A 21,922-nucleotide genomic window follows, 5' to 3' on the forward strand; every position below is an offset into this window, starting at 1 on the left:
AATTTCAAGGAAGTGAGAAGACAAAAATCAATTCAGTTAAACAGTGTTTGGTTGAGTTGAAAGATTTCAAACAAAAAGAAGGAGAAACAATTGAAGTTTACTATGATCGTCTGAACGAGTTAATCTATCGGTGCAATCGCTATGGAATTACCAGGACATCAATGGAATTCAATCTCATCTTTGTAATGGGGCTTCGAAAAGAATGGAGAAGTGTGAGTATGATGGTGAAGAATCAGCAAAGTTTTGATACATCAACTCTTAATGATTTGTACAATCAATTGAAAACACACGAAATTGAGGTAAATGAAATTGTTGAGGAATCGAAGTTGAATTTGGGAGGTCCATTAGCTCTTGTATCAAAGATTTCTGAGAAAGAAGCTGAAAATGGTGATTCTGAGGAAGAAGAAGGATTCATCATGAATTCGGATGATGAAGCAATAGCATTTTACTCAAATAATCGTGTCAAGAAATTTTTTAGAAAGCCGTTCAGTTCGAAGACTAAGCTTGCTGATGTGAAAGGAAATTATGTGAGTAAAAATGTTGTTGAGGAGAAAAAGAAAGTTGAGAAGCAAGATTCGAAGATAGCTGATGGAAAAGGTGAGAAGAAGCTGAAAGGTGATGCATGAATAGATTGTCATTATTGCAACGGTGCGAATCATCTTGCAAATGACTGTATGCTTCGAAAGAAGGGTGAGAGGAAGAATAAAGTCAAAGATGAGGCATACTATGCAGAAAAGCTTGAGGTGGTTCGTGCTAAAGCAAAGAATTTGTCATTGGTTGCAAAGGGTGAGCATGAGGATGAAGATGGAACTTATCAAATCTGGTCATCCGGGTCAGACGATGAGGAAATGAGGAATTCAACGCATGGCGCGTTGTATGCGAAAATGGAGAAGGACTCAGATGATGAGGAATTCGAAGTGAGGGGACGATGCTTCGTATCCAAAGCAGCTGACAAATCTCCAATGACAACAAAGGTACGTAAAATTCTCGAATCTTTTAATATTCCTACACATGCTTATGATTCTGAACTAATTTCTTTTGATGAGACGGTTACTTATTTTGATTCAATTGTTGTGTCTGCTAGCAATGAGGCCAACAAGTTGTCAATGGAGTTGTTAGTGGTCAAAAAGAGATTAGACATGAAAATCAGCAAAATTGAATGTTTGGAATTACAAATGACAAATATAATGTGTGATAGGGATAGGTTATCGAGTGATGTTAAACTTTTGCTAGCACAAAGAAACATCTATTGTAATTCTGCTAAACGACTTTATAGCAAATTAACTGATTTACATCATTCATGTGATATAAGTAAAGAGCAACATAGAAAATTACTACCTTTCCTAGCATTCGAAAGAGCCAAGGTAGATAATATTTCGTATGATTGTGAGCAAATAATAGCTGATTTTGACAGAGTCCCTGATGATAGATATAAATATGGAATTGTCAAAATTGATGAATGTCTTGATGCGAATGAATTAGTTAACATAGTGAATGATACTTCGACTAAATCTGAACAAATTCAAATTTTGAAAAAGACTGAGAATTCAACATCTGATTCTCAATCTAATTTTGCTGATATTGAAAATAATTCTGACAATATTAGTGAAATTAGTGAACTTGAAGATGTTGATTGTTCTCAGTTGTCTGTTGTTAATGTTGCTTCAACATCAAAAGGAAAAGAAAAACTTAAGGATTTGATGGTTGAAAATGAAACTGATATACCCTCAACTTCGAAAGTTTATGATATGAACTTCGTGGATCTCAAAGACAGCCAAACTGAAGATAGTGATGATGAAGATGAAGTGAACATTTCGAAGGAAAAGAAATCTTCAAAGGAAGAAGAAAGTCCTCGAATTGTAGTTGATCAGGTGTATGGTGATACACAAAAGTTCGAAAAAGTGATGAATGAAAAAGGTGAACACTATCTTGAAACGAATTCAGTGGTTTATCCAAATTTCAAATGTACAGATAATGTCATTTTTTCCAAATCAAGTTTTCGTAACTACTGGAAATGTTGAGAAAATCAAACCAGAATTAAAGAAGTTAGTTGAAGAGGATAATTCAAAAACAACTGATGAAGGTTTTTTCGCAAATCAAAGCACACAGTTGAAAACAACTTAACAAAGAATTCGTATGTTTTCCAACGTCAAAAACCACAAAGAAAATGGGTTGGAAAATCAGAAATTGAAAAAGAGAATTCAAAACAAGTTGAAAAGGAATGTGAAAAAGTTGTCAAATTAAACTCCAAGGAATTCAAAGATCAAATTGACAAATTTTCGAAGGAAAACAACATTTCAAAAAGACAAGCAAGAAAGAAAATATTTTGGCAAAATGTTGAGTCTCAAAAAATGTCTGAATCACAATCACCCAAAAATGTTTACAAAGCTAAAAATTCATCCTTTTCAACAAAACCTCAACATTCATCTCAATCAAATCATTCAAAGTCTGTAGTGAATAAACAATCAAGGTTTTCGAAAAATTCAGAAACTAATATTTCAAGAAAATTTTCAAATAACTCAAAACCAAATCAAAAATTCTTTCAACGTCAATATTTTAAATCAACAGTTGATACATCATATGCTAAATCTTTTATAACAAAACCAAAAGTTGATTTTGTTCCTATAAAGCCAAATTTTCCAAATCAAACGAAGAAAGAAACTATGAAAACTTCACGAGAAAAAGGAATAACGTCAAGGAAGAACATTGATCATTGGCTTGAAGGAAAAGGAAAGATGTATCAGTCAAATACATTTTCAAAGGAGCAAATTCACGAAGCATATGAAAAGTATATGAATAATTCATCAAATGGCAGTTCATCGTCTAAGGATTCGAACATATCAGTCAAAGCATGGAAACCAGTTATAAAAGCAAAGAATGTTCATTCACAAACTCAGAATTCGAAGGGTAATGTCAGTGAACATTCGAAACCATCAAAAACTTATGTTTCGGTTCCTTTAAATGAAGAAGTGAACTTAATTGATAGTCTCAAAACAAAAGTTTGTGATTGGGTTAAAAGTTCTTCATTACATTTGAAATTGAAATCTAATTTCCAAGGACCCAAAAAGCCTTGGGTACCTAAAATTTTCCATTGAATGTAGGTACTATGTGATGAGCAATATGATAACAAGTGGTACATCGATAGTGGTTGCTCTCGTCACATGACTGGGAAGAAGGAGAATTTACGTGATTTTCGAAGTCTCAAAAATGCTGGAGTAGTGAAGTTTGGGAACAATCAAAAATGTCAAGTCAAAGGATATGGGAAGATCACGAATGGTCAATTCACAGTGAATCGGGTGGCATATGTTGAAGGTATTCAACATAACTTGATAAGTGTTTCTCAACTTGTTGTGGGCACTGGCAATCAAGTTCTTTTTAACGAAGAAGGAAGTATTATTTCGAATGTCACAACAAAAGAGGTGTTACTGAAATCCAAAAGGAAAGGTGACATGTTCACTTTGGACATCAATCCGATAGTAGGGAAACCTGCTATATGTCTTCTTTCGAAGGCAACATCAGACTTAAGTTGGTTATGGCATCGAAGACTTTCTCATCTCAATTTTCGAAACATCAATAAACTTGTGGTACAAGATCTGGTAAGAGGTTTACCTGTACTAAAATTTGACAATGATTCTTTATGTGCAGCTTGTGAAGTTGGCAAGCAACATAAACAAGGTCATCCAATTACGATTGATTCGAAAATAGTTGCACCTCTGGAGCTCTTACATATTGATTTGTGTGGTCCTTCGACTGTTTCAACTCTCAACAAGAAACGGTACATTTTAGTGATTGTTGATGATTTTTCCAGATTTACGTGGGTTTATTTTCTCAGGCTTAAATTTGAAGTTGCACAAATCATGATTGACTTTATCAAAAAGATGGAAACAACATTGAAGAAGATTGTTCGAAAAATTAAGAGTGATCATGGAACTGAATTTAAGAATAATGTTCTTGATTCATTTTTGGTGGACAAAGGGATTTCGCATAATTTTTCATCTCCATACACACCACAACAAAACGGTGTTGTTGAACGAAGAAATAGGTCTCTATGCGAAGCGGCAAGGACTATGTTGGCATATGCGAATCTTCCATACTATCTTTGGGCTGAAGCAGTATCAACCGCATGTTTCACTCAAAACAGATCGTTCATTCATCGTCGTTTCAACATTACTCCATATGAAATTCTCAACAATCGAAAACCTAATGTCAAATTTTTTCATGTTTTCGGATGCAGGTGCTTCATTATGAATCTCAAGGATAATCTTACGAAATTTCAAGCAAAAGCAGATGAAGGGATTTTCTTGGGATATTCACATAATTCAGTTGCATATCGTGTGTTGAATAAAAGAACACGAAAAGTTGAAGAAACTTTTAATCTTACATTTGATGATTACTACATTAAACAAACAACAACTCAGTTTGAAAATCATCCAATTCTGAAAAACATACAAGATGAATCTGAATCCTCACAAACATTAGATATTGATTATGATTTAATTTTTGGAATTTCAGATCATGCTGTTGATGCTGAAATCAATGCAAGTGATAATCATATCTCTGAACTAACAAAGCTTAATGATGCTTCAACATCAAATTCTCCAGAAAATGGCGAAAGTATGCAAAACAATCCAGTGGAGGGGGAGCACTTGGATTCGAATACATTAGATGACGAACAACATTCTTTCGAGGGGGAAAAAGAAAGGATGAATGATGATGTTGAGGGGGAGCATAATGTTGAGGGGGAGCATAATTTTGAGGGGGAGCGTTCAGAAAATATTGAAGATAATAATGATTTTGATGATGCTTGTTCGATTGTAGGCTCAGAAAACGATGATATATATGAAGATGCACCTTTGGAATTTGATCCAGCATATCCGCCAATGGAAAAGTGGACAAAAGATCATCCGAAGGATCAAGTAATTGGGAATCCACAAGAGGGAGTTTTAACAAGAGCTCAAATTCGTGCAAAGAATGAGGTATTGAATACTCATCAAGAATTTTGCATGTTCAATGTTTTCATTTCTAAGATTGAACCAAAAACAGTTAAGATTGCAATGGAACACTCAGATTGGGTTGTTGCAATGCAATCTGAATTGTCTGAATTTGAACGAAACAAGGTTTGGAGGTTAATTCCTAAACCTGAAAATGTTTCGATTGTCGGGTTAAAATGGATTTTCAAAAATAAAACCGACAAAGATGGAAATATTGTTCGAAACAAAGCCAGACTTGTTGTTAAAGGATATTCAAAACAAGAAGGAATCGACTATGAAGAAACTTTTGCCCCTGTCGCAAGACTCGAGGCGGTTCGTATATTTCTGGCTTATGCAGCTCACAAAGATTTTGATGTTTATCAAATGGACGTGAAATGTGCATTTCTAAATGGAGAGCTTGAAGAAACTGTTTATGTGGAACAACCCCCAAGTTTTATTAACGAAGAATTTCCAAATCATGTTTATATTTTAGATAAGGCAGTTTATGGTTTGAAACAAGCACCACGAGCATGGTATGCAACTCTTACCTCATTTTTGAAACAATCTAAATTTAAACAAGGATCAGTCGATCCCACATTATTTCGAAAGAAAGTTGGGAATCATCTAATGCTTGTTCAAATTTATGTTGATGATATTATTTTTGGCTCGACTGACCCTGCTTTGTCTAGAGAATTCGAAGATTTGATGAAAAGTAAGTTCGAAATGAGCATGATGGGAAAAATCAATAATTTTCTTGGTTTGAATATTCGTCAAAACAGAAAAGGAATTTTTATTAATCAAGAAAAATATACGAAGAATCTGTTGGAAAAGTTTGGATTGACGAATAGCACAAAGTTAAGAGTTCCAATGGCAACGGGCCTAAAGCTTACATCTTCGTTAGATAAACCTGCCGTTGACATAACTTTATATAGGAGCATGATTGGTTCATTACTTTATCTTACAACTAGTAGACCTGATATCATGTTTTATGTGTGTAATTGTGCTAGGTATCAGTCTAATCCACGAGAACCACATCTCACTGCTATGAAGAATATCTTTCGTTATCTTAAAGGAACAATTTCGTTAGGATTGTGGTATCGTTCAAACACTGGGTTCTTTGTACAAGCATATTCGGATGCAGACCTGGGTGGTTGTAATCTTGATCGCAAAATCACAAGTGGTGGATGTCAATTTCTTGATGGCAAATTGGTGAGCTGGCAGTCGAAAAAGCAAACATGCGTATCCATTTCAACAGCTGAAGCAGAATATGTGGCTGCTGCTGCTTGCACTTCACAAATAATATGGATCCAAAGTCAATTGCGTGATTATGCAATTAATATGAAAAAGATTCCATTATATTGTGATTCTCAAAGTGCGATAAGAATTTGTCATAACCCTGTGCAGCATTCGAAGACTAAACATATAGCTCTTCGTTATCATTTCATCAAAGATCACGTGGAAGATGGAAATATTGAAGTACATTTCGTGAAAACAACTGATCAGTTAGCTGACATTTTCACGAAAGCTTTGGATGAAAAATCACTTGTGAAGATTATAGAAGGACTTGGAATGATCGATGGAAATTCTGTTCCATGCGAAAAAGAAGAATGATGCATGATAAGGAATGAATCAGAGGGCTGACTAAAAGATAATGCAAAATAATTCAGCATTCAGAGCTTACTGTTCATAGTCAACGCTTCGACCCCTTCGAATTCGCACATTGGTTACTTATTTTAAGGGTTGATTCAGAGGTTACTGTTCATAGTCAACGCTTCGACCCCTTCGAATTCGCACATTTGTTACTTATTTTAAGGGTTGATTCAGTTGTTACTGTTCATAGTCAACGCTTCGACCTCTTCGAATTCGTACATTTGAGGGGATGATAAAATTTCGTGTTTTAGTATTATTTCATTTTTCGAAAATTCAAAAATCCAAAAAGATTTTCGTTTGTTTTGTCATTTCATTTTTCGAAAATTCAAAAATTCTAAAATATTTTTGTTTGTTTTGTTATTTCATTTTTCGAAAATTCAAAAATCCAAAAATATTTTCGTTTGTTTTGTCATTTCTTTAATTTTCGAAAAATTCAAAAATTCAAAAAGATTTTCGTTTGTTCTGTCTTTATTTTCGAAAAATCAAAACATCAAAAATATTTTGATTCTTATTTCTTTTTGGTATTTTGTTGCAGATTCTCATGAAGAGATAGAGGAGATTATGCTTGCACTACTCGGGTAAGGTACATTTTTCGTATGAATCGATAAATTTTTCATCATTCGAACTAGTTAGGATGTCCCTAGAAGCATATTGTTGTATGTTGACCAAAGCCTACATGACTCAATGTGTGTACGAAAGCCTTAATGATATTATTCATACGAAGATTTCTTCCCAATCAGGCTTATATTCACATTAGTCTCTGAGCTACCTTACTCTTCTCAAAATGAGTTAAGAGTTTACTGTTTGGTCCAAACATAACAGAGGTACTTTTCGTGTCTTACATCAATCTTTTTCATCCATAAAGTTCTTACACGATCACACACGAAGACATATGTCCGAGAGGTCTCTGATCAAACCCATCGAGACTTAGATATATCAAAAATCTATGTTTATGATCTGACATCATGAGACCGTGATGAATGTGAAACCCAATTTTCATTACCTTTTTTAAGGAATTGACGGGAAACTAAGTTCCAGATTTTCACGAAACTTTTATTTCTGTACCAAAATTCGAAACTCCAAATCATATTCATTTCGAATGAGTGGTCTTGATCAAAAATTCGAAACCCACGATGTTTGTTACCCAACAAGATCCAGCACACAAATTTTTTTTCTTGAATATGATTTCCGTGTGAGTTTCATTCGAATGTCCTAGTCATTTCAAAATTTTTCAAAGCCAACTTGTCACTAACTACACTGGTCAAACAAGTAATTTATGTTACAATTTCTCACCTTATGTTTAGGATGACATGTAACGAAATTTTAAACCATCCTCGAAGGATTATAAAAGAAGCCCTTTGATACTTATCAACAAGTATTCGATTGTAATTCACGGGAACCCACACAAGCTATCGATCATTTCTCTTAATGATTAATGAAGTAATCTTTGCCCGGGATTTCATCTGCTTTTGTGTCAATGGTTTGACATCACAATATCCCATGTTTTTATTATATTTATTTCTCGTCTCTATTCTTTGGAACACAGCACTCACGAAATCCTTCAGGTTCTGAGTAATACCAACTCAGGCTGATGATTTCGAACTTCTGGCGTATGACTTCGCTTTTCATCCCAAAAGTGAAAGAGCCTTGCTTCCATTCGAAGGGTTCTGACGGTTACAATTTTCTTGGGGATTACAAGACAGGCTGTTTATAAATGACGTATGGTATTATGTCCGTTTCTCAAGGCGATGTGACAGCTACTTTTTGACGCATGGCTACTTTTACGCAGTAATGGTCCGGTTTTCAAGGTGCCATGTCGGATATCATTAAATACATATCCCGCTTCAAATTCAAATTTAAGGGTTACATATAAAAGGGAATTCCAGGGGTTCATTGTCAGTTTACGCGATCAAAAAGCAAATTTCCCAAAATTCTCTGTTCATCATCATCTTCAAACCCTAACAATGGCGACTTCTGCTCATGTTGATTCTCATACCACTGAAGATGCCTCTTCATTACCAATAATGAAGATTCAAGCAACAAACTACTACTTGGAGGGTGACGTTTCTCAGTACCCGGAAGAATTAAAGATGCTCATAGTTGCTTTGAAGAACTTGGTTTTGGCCAAAGCGATGTTCAACTCTTTCTCTGTTCCATTGTCCTGGATTTCTCAAGCAGGATCAACTGCGACATATAACAAAGCAACTGATACGATTACTTTTCATCTGGTGAACGACAAAAAGGTCAGGCTAACCAAGAAACTATTTTGCCAAATTCTTGATATTCCGAATTTGCCTCCATATGTCTCATTTACTTTTCCACAAATCGTTCACATGTTTAATGAGATGGGATATCAGCCACCATTGTCCAAGATTAGTGATTTTAAGAAATCTGGTCTTCCACGAATCTGGAATTTCTTATTTGGTATTTTTCTACGCTGTTTGACTGGGAGATCAGCTGGCCTTGATAAAGGAAGAATGGAGGTTTATGCCATGGTTGTTGGAATCTACTATGATCTTCAAGTAGATTATTCTACACAGTTGTGGAAGGAATTCCAAAAGGGTGTAGAACACACGAATGCTATTCATGGTATTTCGTGTGCAAGATACTGGAGTTTGATTCTGCAACACTTTTACAATAAGGAAGGGATTTTGGTACCCACTGATGAAGACAAAGCAGTTTTTCAATCTTACCACTATCCGAAGGAGGTTACAGATAATGCTGATGTTTTTCCTACAGTTGCTCGTATTCCAGATACGATGCTTAAAAGAGTTGATTCATCGAACCCTGTATTGGTAGCCTATTTGACGACAATTGATTCTTCAATTAAAACTGGTGTTTTACTGAGAGGAGATGATAAGAAAACCAAGAAGTCAAGAAAGCATGAAACTGAGTCCAGATCTTCGAAATCTCCAAAGAAGAAGCCTGAAACAGTTGAAGTGACTGTTGCTGAGACTCCAGTAATTGAGCCCTTTAATTAAGAAACACGAGAACATGTAGTCCTTCCTTCGAAGACTGGCATGTTTCGAAGAATTAAAATGAAGTCCACTCACAAAAGCAAGTCTCCAACGCACAAAGTGGTTCGAAAACCTCAAATAACTCATCAAGGGATTCTAATTAGAGAAGTGCCCGCACCTGTTTCACCGGTGTCCAAGAAACGAAGGGCTGAAGACATGGCAAAGCATTTGTCAAAGAAAAAGAAGAAGAAGACTCGAAAACTTGTAATCTCTACTGAGTCAACAGATGATGATAGTGAAAGAATTCATGAAACTCCAGAGTTTACTCTTATCACTGAAAGTTTCACTCTTGAGAAGACAGTTGTCATACCACCCGAAGTTTCGATTGCCAAATCAGTTCCTGAGGAGGTTCGAACTTCAGGCATCCCTGCACACGTATCTGATACGGATGCAAATGTCCATATGGGTGAAGGAGGTTCGAAGAATGAAGCTACAGGTCCATCTACTTCTGCTCCTTTTGCAAGTACTGTTTCTTTACCGTTATCTTCTACTCCTCTTACTTCAACAACAGATTCCCCAACATTCGAACACATTCTTGATCAACCCTTTACGTCTATTTTTTCTTCTCAATCTACTGAGCCACCCAAAACAACTTCACCTATTCAAGATACTGTTTATATGGAAACAGAGACTGATAATGAGGGGTTTGGCGGTATGTTTGACGACTTGGAGTTTCATGAAGAAGAAGAGCAGTTTCCAGATCACATGCTGATGACCATGAAGCAGTTTAAGATTTTAAATCAAAATTTGAATTCTGTCATTCAATCCCAAGCAGATCTAGGGGTTGGTTCGTCTGTTTCAAGTGTTGAAGTTGATTCATTGCTGAAGGTGTTTGAATCCAGAATCATAAGTAAAGTATCGGGGATGCTTAAAGATTCTGAATCTTGAGTCTTGGAGAAGATTGATCATAATGATCAAAACAATGAAATTCAGATCAATTCTCAGAGTTCGAAGTTTGCTGGTAATCTGAAAGAATTGAAGAATGTTGCAAAGGAACGACATGTTCTTTTTATTCAAGATGTGAAGAAAGTTCGAGAGGATGTCAACTTGCAAATTCACGAACTTCGTGAAGATATGAAAAGAGAAATAGCAACTGTTCAACATGACTATGCATCATTGCATCAAAAGGTTGATATCATTTGTGACGCAGTCACTCGATTTGTTAAGTTATATGACAATTTGAGTCCTCAAATTACTCAACTTTCAACATCCGAAAGTGCAAGCTTTGAAGAAGTGCTTAAGTTGCTTAAGGAGTTAAAAGAGATTTCTGATAGGCCGGTTTCTTCTCCATTGATTACTCCTGAATTTTTATCTCAGAAGTTTATCCAATTCGAAGCCATTCTCAACAAGTAACTTTCTCCTCTCTTTCGCATATCAAGTCTTCTTCCAACCACAAATGCCCCACCTGTTTTCACAGGGGTGCAAGGGGGAGAAAGAAAAGCTAGTGAGTCGAAGACTAGTGGAGAAGATGCGAAAGTTGTGGGAAAAGTATTTTCTTCGAAAATCCCGAAAACAAAATCAATAATTGTTTCTGCTGAACAGGTGACTTCAACAGTCGTAACAACAATACCAATTGCAAGACCAATTTCGAAAGGAATTGTGATTGGTAAATCTTCGGAGACTGGTGGGAGTGGTTCAAAACCAAAAGAGACAACTGACATTCAAGCATTGAAAGATAAAGGGAAATCGATTGTTGTGGAAAAATCAAAAGAAGAAAAGAAGGTTGAAGTTGATGCTGAAATCGAAAAGCTCAGAATAGTTCAAAGCATTATGGCTCAGCGAGCAAATGATCCGAAGGGAATGGATAAAGGAGATCCAACTAAACACTATAACTACGAAACAATCGAGGCCAAGGTTGCATTCAATCACATGTATTTATTTGAGAAGAAACCAAAGCAGAGTTATTTGGTCACAAATACTGATGCAGGCCAGTTGGATTTTCCCATAAACGAAATGATGTTTATCATGCCTCAGTTCAAAGCAGAAGGGAATTTTAAAAATAAAGATGAAGGTACACACATGAAAATTCGTTTTCATGCTGTTCTTGGAAAAGCCCCTGAGGAAGTTTGGTCTTCAATAAAAATCAAGAAGGTCATAAGTATGAAAAAGGATGCGGTTTTCGAAAACACAGTCCAAAATGTTAAGTATGTGGTTGCCAGGGCAAACGGAAATATTTGCGAATTCACTGTTGCAGATTTTCCATTAATGAACTTGTATGATCTTATACAAGTTGCATTACTTTTGAAAGACAAATCATTCTCATATCTTCAAAACACAGAACCAGATGAATTCAAGCTTGGAGTAGCTCACATCAAGATTTTTATCGAAAACTATTATGAGTGCTTGGCACTAACAGATGTTGAATTAGCTACTGCTAAAGGAATGGAAATTAAAGCTCTGATGGCTCCTACGAAGACTCAGGTTGAATTCAAGAAGTATGCTGATGGTGAAATTTCCCTGAAGCCTTTTGGAATTGTCTTCGCAGGAAAAGACAAAGCTGGAAAGTCTAAACGGTTCTTATTCCAAGCAAGTGAAGTCGAGAGATATTCAACATCTCAATATACGAACTTGATTGTTCGTATGAATCATTGCAAGAAGAACAATGAAGGCGACAACAAAGAGCTAAAGAAGATTATCTCCTGGTACACGGAGATTCGAAGAGTATTACTGTATTCCATCACACTTCTTACAAATTGAAGACTTCGACTATGATTACAAAGGGGGAGATTGTAAGGGTCGAATTATTGTAATTAGTCGAAGTATGTTTTGGACTCTTCGAATTCTTTGTAATGTATTTTACTAGGGCGCTTTTATTCGAAGCTTTAGAGTCAATGCCTTAGTATATTTTTTGTATGCTTTCAGTTCCCTATAAATAAGGTTATTTACTAGAGTTAAAAAAAAACTTTTACAGACTTGTCTACTATTCTCTGTAAAGAATTCGAAAGCATAATAGAGCATAACAAGATCATATTTACATCGTGTGTTCAAATCTCATATTCTTACTTGAATTCATACTCTGATTAATTCATTACTCGATTCATTAATTCATCAGTTGGATGACAGGATCATGGAGACCGTGTAGGAGGAGGTTGTTGCTCATTTTCGAGCTCAGTTTCCAGAGATCTTTGGGTCTATTAAGACCACCATGACTGATTACTTTGATGAGCGTTATACTACTTTGTCTGAGGCTGCTTCTTCTTCAGCCGTTGCAGCTGCAGGGGTTGGATTGGGTCGGGTTTTTCAGTATCGGGACTTCGACAATACGAACCCCCTGACTTTCGATGGGGTGCAGGACCCGATCATCGCCATGAGGTGGCTATCTGATAAGTAGGGTTGTTTCTTCACTTGTTCTTGCCCAACTGACCAGAAGGTCAAGTACACTCTGAACCTTCTAAGGACCGGAGCGAAGGATTGATGGAGGCTTGCTACTAGTTCATATTCTGGTGAGCAGAGAGTTGTTGTGTCTTGGGAGCAATTCACGGAGATGTTCCACTCTCGATATGTGCCGCTGGTGGAGCGTTAGAGGTTGGCCGAGGAGTATTTGGATTTGAGGCAGGGGACTGAGACAGTAACAGAGATTACCAAGATGTTCACAGAGAGGGCTATGTTTTGTCTTGAGTTTGCTGCATCTGATCAGACTCAGATGACCCGTTACTTAAGCATCCTCAAGACGGAGATCACACAGTTTGTTTACACCCAGCGCTATGGTTCTTTGTTGTAGATGCAGGAGGCTGTCAGGCGGTGTGAGATTGAGATTGATTTACATAAGAGGGAGTAGAGATCGGTCCCGACGTAGTCGCAGCCTGCGCCAAAGCGGTTTAAGACCACTGATGTCAGATCTGGGGAAGGAAGGGCCGCACTTGTGCGAAGTGCAGTAAGGTGCATGAAGGTACTTGCCGATCATCTTCTGTGTGCCACAATTGTGGCCGGCATGGCCATATGGAGAGGAATTGCCGCCAGTAGGCCCCATCACTCAGTTCCAGGATTTGTTATCATTGCGACCACGTTGGCCATGTGAAGGCCAACTGTCCCTCTCCTGCTACTAGGACGGCGTAGGCTCCAGCGTCAGCTACCTTGAGGATCACTAATGGGAGTTAAGGCAGGGTGGAGCCCCCGAGGGCTCGAGGTCATGCTTTCCAGCTCACTGCCGAGGAGGCCAGAGCAGCTCCAGATGTTGTGACTGGTATGTTTATATCCGTTGTTTTGTTGATTATGTTTTATGTTATGCTTATCTATGTGCCTCTTTTAGGTACGTTCCTAGTGAACTCTTTGCCCGCTCTAGTGTTTTTTGACTCGGGTGTAAGTCGGTCTTTTCTGTCTCGGTCGTTTAGTAGAGAGTTTGATATGCCCATTGGGGAGTTAGAGTGTCCGTAGTGAGTTTCTATCGCCAAAGAACACGTGGTTTCTTCATCATCAGTATATTAGGGTTGTATTATGGAGATCTTTGGGGTGCCTTATCCGATCGATTTAATTCCTATCCCCATGGGGGATGTTTGGGTAATTGTGGGTATGCATTGGCTGAGCCGTTTCGGTGCTATGATTGATTGTGAGGGCCAGTGTGTGGTAGTTTGAACCCCAAGTAAGGAAGAATTGGTTATCTATGGAGAGGGCACCAGGATGGGTTCAGGGTTTTGTTCTGCAGCCATAGCTCGATGGTATATTCAGCACGGGTGTCACACCCCCGAACCGTCAGAACGGACGGCGGAAACGTCCGGGGGCGGGCGACGTCATGCGTAGTATCACAACAATCGTATCATAGCAATCAAAGTAAACACAACCATTACATTGCAATATAAATATTTACATTTGTTTGAACATATAGTTTGTACATATCATTATATTCGAAAACATCAAAAGATAAAGACTAGACTTCAAAATGCTCCGTCTTCTCCAAAAGTGAGCGAAGGTACCTGACTATCATTGCCCTGAGAATACAAGCGGTTTTGAAAACGTATCAGCATAAATCTGGTGAGTTCATAAGCATGTTTTTGTATTGGAAACTAGTCACTGAATTTGTAAGATTGATTCCTTTTCATTATAAGTAAATATCGTTTGAATCGAAAACCTCCGTTATTGAGTTCCGAAATATGTATGCATGCTTCCCAAGAAAATCCAATATTTTCTAACATGTTCGTTGAGTACTGAATGAAAAGTATGTTTTGTTTGAAAACCCTGGTTACCACCAGTAAGTAAGTAGTTTTATTACTCAAATAAAACCAAGAGTTAGATCGCTGGAATACCCTCCAGTAAGTAGATAGGTAGTTTTATCAATAAAAATAAAACTATTGAAGAAGATAATCCCATAAACAAAGGTTAGTTTATACTTATTGTGAGTCGGATAACCATGCTGATATGACATGTGACCTCCTTGACGTTTCTTCAGACGTCGTACGATTACAAAATTTATCACCCCAGGCGTGCCCGCCTAACTGTAGCCAACAGTTCAGGTGTGGGATTGTCAGTCCCGAATAGATCTATTCACAAATTTCACGCTCTCCCTCCAGGAGACTCTGGTTATACTTCCGGAGAGGATTTATTGGTACCCAGAAGGGCATAACGAAGATAAGTCTCACAATCCTGTATTAACTAGTTTACGTGTAGTTCAGTTGTTCTCGAGTTCGAAATCGATGCTAAACAATGTAGAGTATAATAATTATACAAAATAATTATTTAGTAAGATACTCTCGTTATTCGTATGGTTAAACTAAATCTGTCATAGTTTACATGTTTGACTTTGCATGAAGTTTGATTCTGTAAAACCGGTAATGAAATCCCCAAACTATACCTATTATAGTTTGATTGATAAGTTATATTCATGTACTGTTCTGAAAACGATGCAATTTTGTTTAGAAAACGTCCCTTATGCTCCGCATATTACAAAAGGGATAAAGTATCTAAATGTTTAACGTAAAACCATTGTAATTGCATCAGTTTTTAAGTTACGAAAACCTTTATGTTTGGCTTTTATTCCCCCCCCCCCCTGAAAACGTTATAAAAGCTTATAAAAGCATAGGGGTATGAACTCACAGTTTAACGTAGGATTCGGATGTACGATCGGTTACGAGTACTGAGTGTCAACTGATGTTTCATACGCAAGTGGATCCTATTAATATATAGTAACACATATATGTATTAGATTAAGGTATTCCATGACTAAACTTGACGGGGAAACACTCGAAAGACTTGGAAATTGCTTAGACTAAGTGTCGGAGCCACACACAATCGAATAAGGGAGGTGTATGGTCATTAGAGTGTGTGTGCGGCCAGGGTGTACAGCCAGGCTGTGTGTGCGGTTGCACACAGGAGTGTGCGGTCGTACAGAGGGTGTGTGCGACCGTACACAGGATTGTGCGACCGTACACTCCTCATTTGTTCCCGAAATGTCTATTTTGAGGTGTTCTAGTGCTAATTCCAAGTCCTACTAGTGAATGAAGGCCAAACTCTTCACTTTGGAGAGCTTTAAGGTGTGTACGGCCACCTTATAAAGGTGTGCGGCCGTACACCTTCAAAGGATGAAGAACACGAAGAACACTATGAGTTTTAGGCTTAGATTCAAGTGTCTTACCAATAAAACAAGTTGAATGATGAAGTAGTTCACGTTTTTTAGGCCTTTAGAGTGTTCTTGAATGAAGTTTTTAGAGAGAGAAAGTAGTAAGAGAAAGTAGAGTGCAGCCAAAGGAAAGGAATGAGTGAAGGGGGTCACCCTATATATAAAGGGACGAGTGTGCGGCTGGAGGATGGGTGTGCGGCCGCACACTCATGTATACGGCCGTACACTCCTCCTGAGAGAGTGTATGGCCCGAATGTTATACTACGACTTGGTATTACTCGACCTAGAACTCAACCTTTGGTTATACGAGGTTTAGAAAGTATCATTACACCCTTAAACGACGTTAAATGATGATAAAATCGAGTTTAATATTGATAACATTAACTGATCTTACAAGTTAGAAGTTTCGGGTTGTCACATCATCCCCCCGTTAGAGGGAATTTCGTCCCGAAATTCGAATATAGAATACAATTCATGAATTAGGGAAAGAGATGCAGATACTTCTGTTTCATCTGATCTTCGCGCTCCCAAGTGAATTCAGGTCCCCGCTTGGGATTCCAGCGAACCTTCACTATCGGGATGCGACTTTGTTTTGTTCGTTTGACCTCCCGGTCCATGATTTCGATTGGCTCTTCCACAAAGTTTAGATTCTCGTTGATTTCGATCTCATCGAGAGGAATAGTAAGAGTCTCGTCGGATAAGCACTTTTTAAGGTTCGAGACGTGGAAGACGGGATGAATGTTACTAAGCTCTTGAGGTAAACAGAGTTCGTAGGCTACAGGACCGATCCTGGCGAGGATCTCGAACGGTCCTATGTATCTTGGATTCAGCTTTCCACGCTTTCCGAAGCGTATCATGCCTTTCCAGGGCGAGACCTTCAACAGAACACCGACTCCAACCTGGAATTCCAACGGTTTTCATCGTTTATCGGCGTAGCTCTTTTGTCTATCTCGTGAGGCTTTCAGTCGTTCTCGGATTTGTACGATCTTTTCTGTGGTTTTGCGGATGATTTCTAGACCAGTGAGAGTGCTGTCAGGGACTTGTCCCTTGGCTAGCTGCGTGTCGCCCACCTCAGCCCAGCACAGAGGGGATCTGCACTTGCATGTTGGGTTTTGAGCATTCTAACACTCCTATGGTGTACATGCAACCCTATAAACCTTGGATCTATGTTTTCTCTATTATACATGCAAATATTAACTATTCCAAGGTTTCATCCTAACTAGCATATTATGAAGCACCTATACTACAAAGTTCTAGTTAGATGACATACCTTTTGATGTAGCTTGATGTCTTCAAACTTTAAGAGCTTAGCCCCAATAGTGTGGAAGCCTCAAATGGAATCACAAATCACCAAAACACCTTGGAAGAACTTGAGAGAATATGTATGCACACTAAAATCGGCCCACTCTTATTTTCACACACTTGTGCAAATTTTGTGAGCCAAGGACCCCTTTATATATTATGGAGGATTAGGGTTACATCCATGTAAACCCTAATACCCATGACCTTTCATTTACATAGGATCCATGGGTTAAAAGCTCTATGGACCATCCATGAAAGCTTAGCCCAACCTAAATGAACTTGGCCCATTCCATATATATAAGAGTCCATATTTAATTAGTTCTTTTTGATCACTTAATTAATTCTAAATTAATTCTTGATCAATACTAATTAAATAATATGATTCCATATTAATATATTAGAACTTATAATATATTAATATAAATCATAAATATACTATTCTCAAAAGACTATCCATATAAATTGTGATGGAGAAGTGCAACCCAAATGGACCATGCCGGGTCGGGTCAAGTACATACCAAATATAGTTATGGACTTAGACATTAATTCAACAGTCTCCCACTTGGATAAGTCTAAAACTATTATTGAGTATGACTTCAAAACCTAACTGGCAATCGTAGCTCTTTAAGCCGCTATCGAACTCTGACCTTGTCAATGACTTGTCCATTAGATAAGGGATCATATATTCCTCCATTCTAGATATCATATGGACTGAGACATGGATTATAATCATTCTCTCTGTCCATTTGTTGTTTCCCAATTTTTGATTTATGATGACTGACTGATTGAACAAATCAAATTAGTCCTGGCTTGGCCAAGCACTCACATGTGTCATCGCTAAATCATCGAGGGGCCCACAAATATCGCTTTTATCCCGAAGGTAAAAGGAATGGATAAACTTCGACTCATATGGCTTGTTCTACTACTTGTTGAATCATACACAAAGGCACATTTTATAACATCGAGTTACCAAATGCGTTTTCGTGCAATCAATGTATAACCAACTCATAGTAACAAGTCATATCTCTAGATTTGAAGAATATAAGATATTATCGTCTCATGATCACTCGTGATAAAATCCATGAAGTGATTCAAATGAGCGCGGGTTGAATCCAATACTCAGAACTTATGAGCACTCATGAGTGTTGTAGCACCACTTTGACCACCAACTTGGACCTCTACAAACCAACCCATGACAGTCTTGATTCATATCTACTTCCAACATATGACCGACTGTGGATGGTTTGAATAACTTAATCATTCAGGAAGAGCGACTTAGTTATTCTGGAAGTCAAAACATGCAACGTGAAACACAAGAATAAATGAATCAAATATGGTATCAAACCCTATGAATATAAATAAACACTTTTATTTCTCACCATACTGATTACTCATTATTCATTGTTTCGGTTTTATCAACTTTATACTTGAATTAAAAACACTAGTTGTCCCATGCTCCAAGCATGTACACTATGTTTTTCTTAAACAATAGCTTTGCCATACACCAAGTATGCACTCTATGTTTGTCTATGATCCTTACTTTGTGAAATAAACCAATTGAACATAATTTCAATGATTCTAATTTCACACTCCCAAATCCTTATCGAAAAATGTGAGAATTTCAAATTCCTATCATTTATCGAAATCTGTTTAGATTTAAACTTATATGCACTGACCCTCCTGTAATGAATATGTACAAAGTCACAAAGACTTGTCAACAGTCATTATAAGGTATTCCAATGGAGATCAACTCCATGGAAACTAAGTCTCGTATTCAAAGTACATTGCTTTGGACATGCTTCTTGCATTAAGTTTTCTAATCTTACACAGATAACTTCCATGTTTTCAAAATTTGCCATGTTTTGCTACAATATTTTTATTTGCCATGTTTTCAAAATTTGACTATGAAGAGGGATGCCGTAATCATAATCGAATTTTGAGAACGCAATATATAGAATTTCCTTAAGTTGAACCAATCCAACATGAAATTCATATATATATTCTTGACTAAAGATGATTAAGGTCTCAATCTAAGCCTTTAGAACTGAAATGAGGTATATCCTCTCCCTTAATTATAGCAAAACAACTTTTTCAATCCCTGCAGCCTCACGAATTGAAACTTTTGTTTTCTATAATTAACATTGCTAACTTGAAACACTAACAATAATTATCATGCTCCCACTAACATGATGATTATTAGCATAACAATTATGCTCCCACTAGCTTGGACATGTACTCAGAAATCAGCTGGACTTCTAGAAATCAATACTTTATTGACTTTCTTACCAAAGTTCAGATTTCTGATACGAGATGCTTTGATAAAACTTTATCAAAATCATACACCTTTCCTTAGATAGCATGCATGTGTGTCTAAACAATTTCAGAACTATGAAAAGGGATGCTGTAATCATAGTCTCAATTGTTTAGACCTTTTGCCATCTGCTTCAAATCTACTTGGTGGAAGTGTTTCCTCACCATCATTTTCATGAATCGGAGAGAAACCTTATGACCCTTAGATTTTATGGTGTATGTGTTCTTATCCATGTGAATCGTCAAAACCATAGTCACAAGACAAGGATAATGACAAATCCAAACTCATATGGACTGAACTTATGCAATCTTAACTTCTTTCCACCTGGCAGTACAGGGCCTGCCATTGCTTCCAAGTTGTTATGCAACCAATTGTGAACTTTCAGAACTCCTATGCAAAGCCAACTTTAACTGGAATGGGCATAGAATATGTCAACACGATAGATTATAAACCTCAAGTCGTGTGCTAGTGAAGAACCTCAGGTTTTATTATTGATTAGTTCTTGAAATTCTTTTTAGGATCTTTAAGACTCCCACTATCCTCTTGACATATAAGACTATCTTGCCAAATATTCAAGAGATAGTGTGGATTCTTTATCAAGACAAACACTTCACACAATTGGCCTTAGTTGGTCTTTGTTTTATCCAAAACATCACAACTTACCAATTTCAAATGTACAAGAGTAGGACAGTTTTACTCTTACATTTGACAAGTGTTTTAAACCTTTCTTTAAGATATGTCACTCAAGTTACAATCTTGGAGTATGACTCTAAGAATTGTTTTGGAACAAAGTATGACTCATCTTCCTGATCTAACCATTTCAACAATTCATGACTCCTCTTCTTAGTCATAAGAATGCACTAAGATGACCTTTAGAGGACTAATTGTGATATGATTTCTAAATCATTAAGATGATCACAAACATGATACTAAAGTACTCTCCAATCTTTTCAGATTTGAGAAACTTTTATCTTTCTGCCTAATTTGATTCTTCCCATTCGTTCTACCATACATTGAGACTTTTCCAATGTTTCAGAATTATACTTAAACTTGTAAGTATAACCATATTTACTAAACTTTAGTAAATCAAATAGTCTTAACGAGCTTTGTGGTGGACATGACCAGTGCACAAGAATGTGTACTCGATCCCTTTAGTCCTTCACTTGACTCACACATCCATGTGAACAAGTAATTAGTCTTGATTTTCCAATGCTTGAAAGTTCTCATTCATCATACTATTCAACTTGCATGATTCCAAGTTTCGGTCCAATTGAAACTTGGGTGATGAGGAACTTTCCTGATTTGGTAAATTTAGACACTACCACAAATGAAAGAATCAAATCCATTTTCCAATATTGCTGTCAGTGGAATCATATAAGCAACAATTTTCCACAAATGCCATTGTAAGGATACTTCAAATAAATAAAATTAAACAATTTTCTTTTATTTTAAAACTTTGCGGAAAAACTTATCCTTACAATCCACATGGAAAATTGTTGTTATCTATTCCTTAGCAATATATCATAACTTCTTAAGCAACTGCTCAAAATTCTGATGCGATCGAAATCCACCTTCGCGATCAGAATCAGCATATACTTCCTTTAAAATTTCTCTCTATTCTTTGATTCTTAAAACATCAACATGTGACCCAGTCACATCATGTAATGAGGATCTCAGAATAGAACTTAACAGAGTTAGATAATGGGCTCTACCTGATGTAGAGTCAAACTTATTGACTTTAACATCCTTAGGTAAATTTGGCAGCTTTGCAATCAACGCCCCTTCCTTTGGCAAAATAAACATATGGACCCTTTGGTAATGGGACTATCTCAGACTTAGCCTTTCTCTTTACCATTTGGTCAACCGGGTTGATCTTCTAATCAAATTTGCTTTACTATCTTTCCAAATCATTGCTGATTCAGCAGCACCAAGCAAATAGATATGATCATTAAGGTTCATGTCATAGTCTGTTTCATAGTAGTCCTAAAGGAACTCACTATGTGACTTAGAAAGTGATTGAACATCCAACTTTCTCAAGACTTTGACACCCAACTCTCCCGGCTTGTCAATATGTGACTTCATCTCTAAGATGTGATCACACATAGACCTTGCTTGCCATTAG

The sequence above is a fragment of the Lactuca virosa genome, chromosome 7, assembly GCF_052849685.1.
Source record: "Lactuca virosa cultivar CGN04683 chromosome 7, Lactuca_virosa_CGN04683_v6, whole genome shotgun sequence".
Classification (NCBI taxonomy): Eukaryota; Viridiplantae; Streptophyta; class Magnoliopsida; order Asterales; family Asteraceae; genus Lactuca; species Lactuca virosa.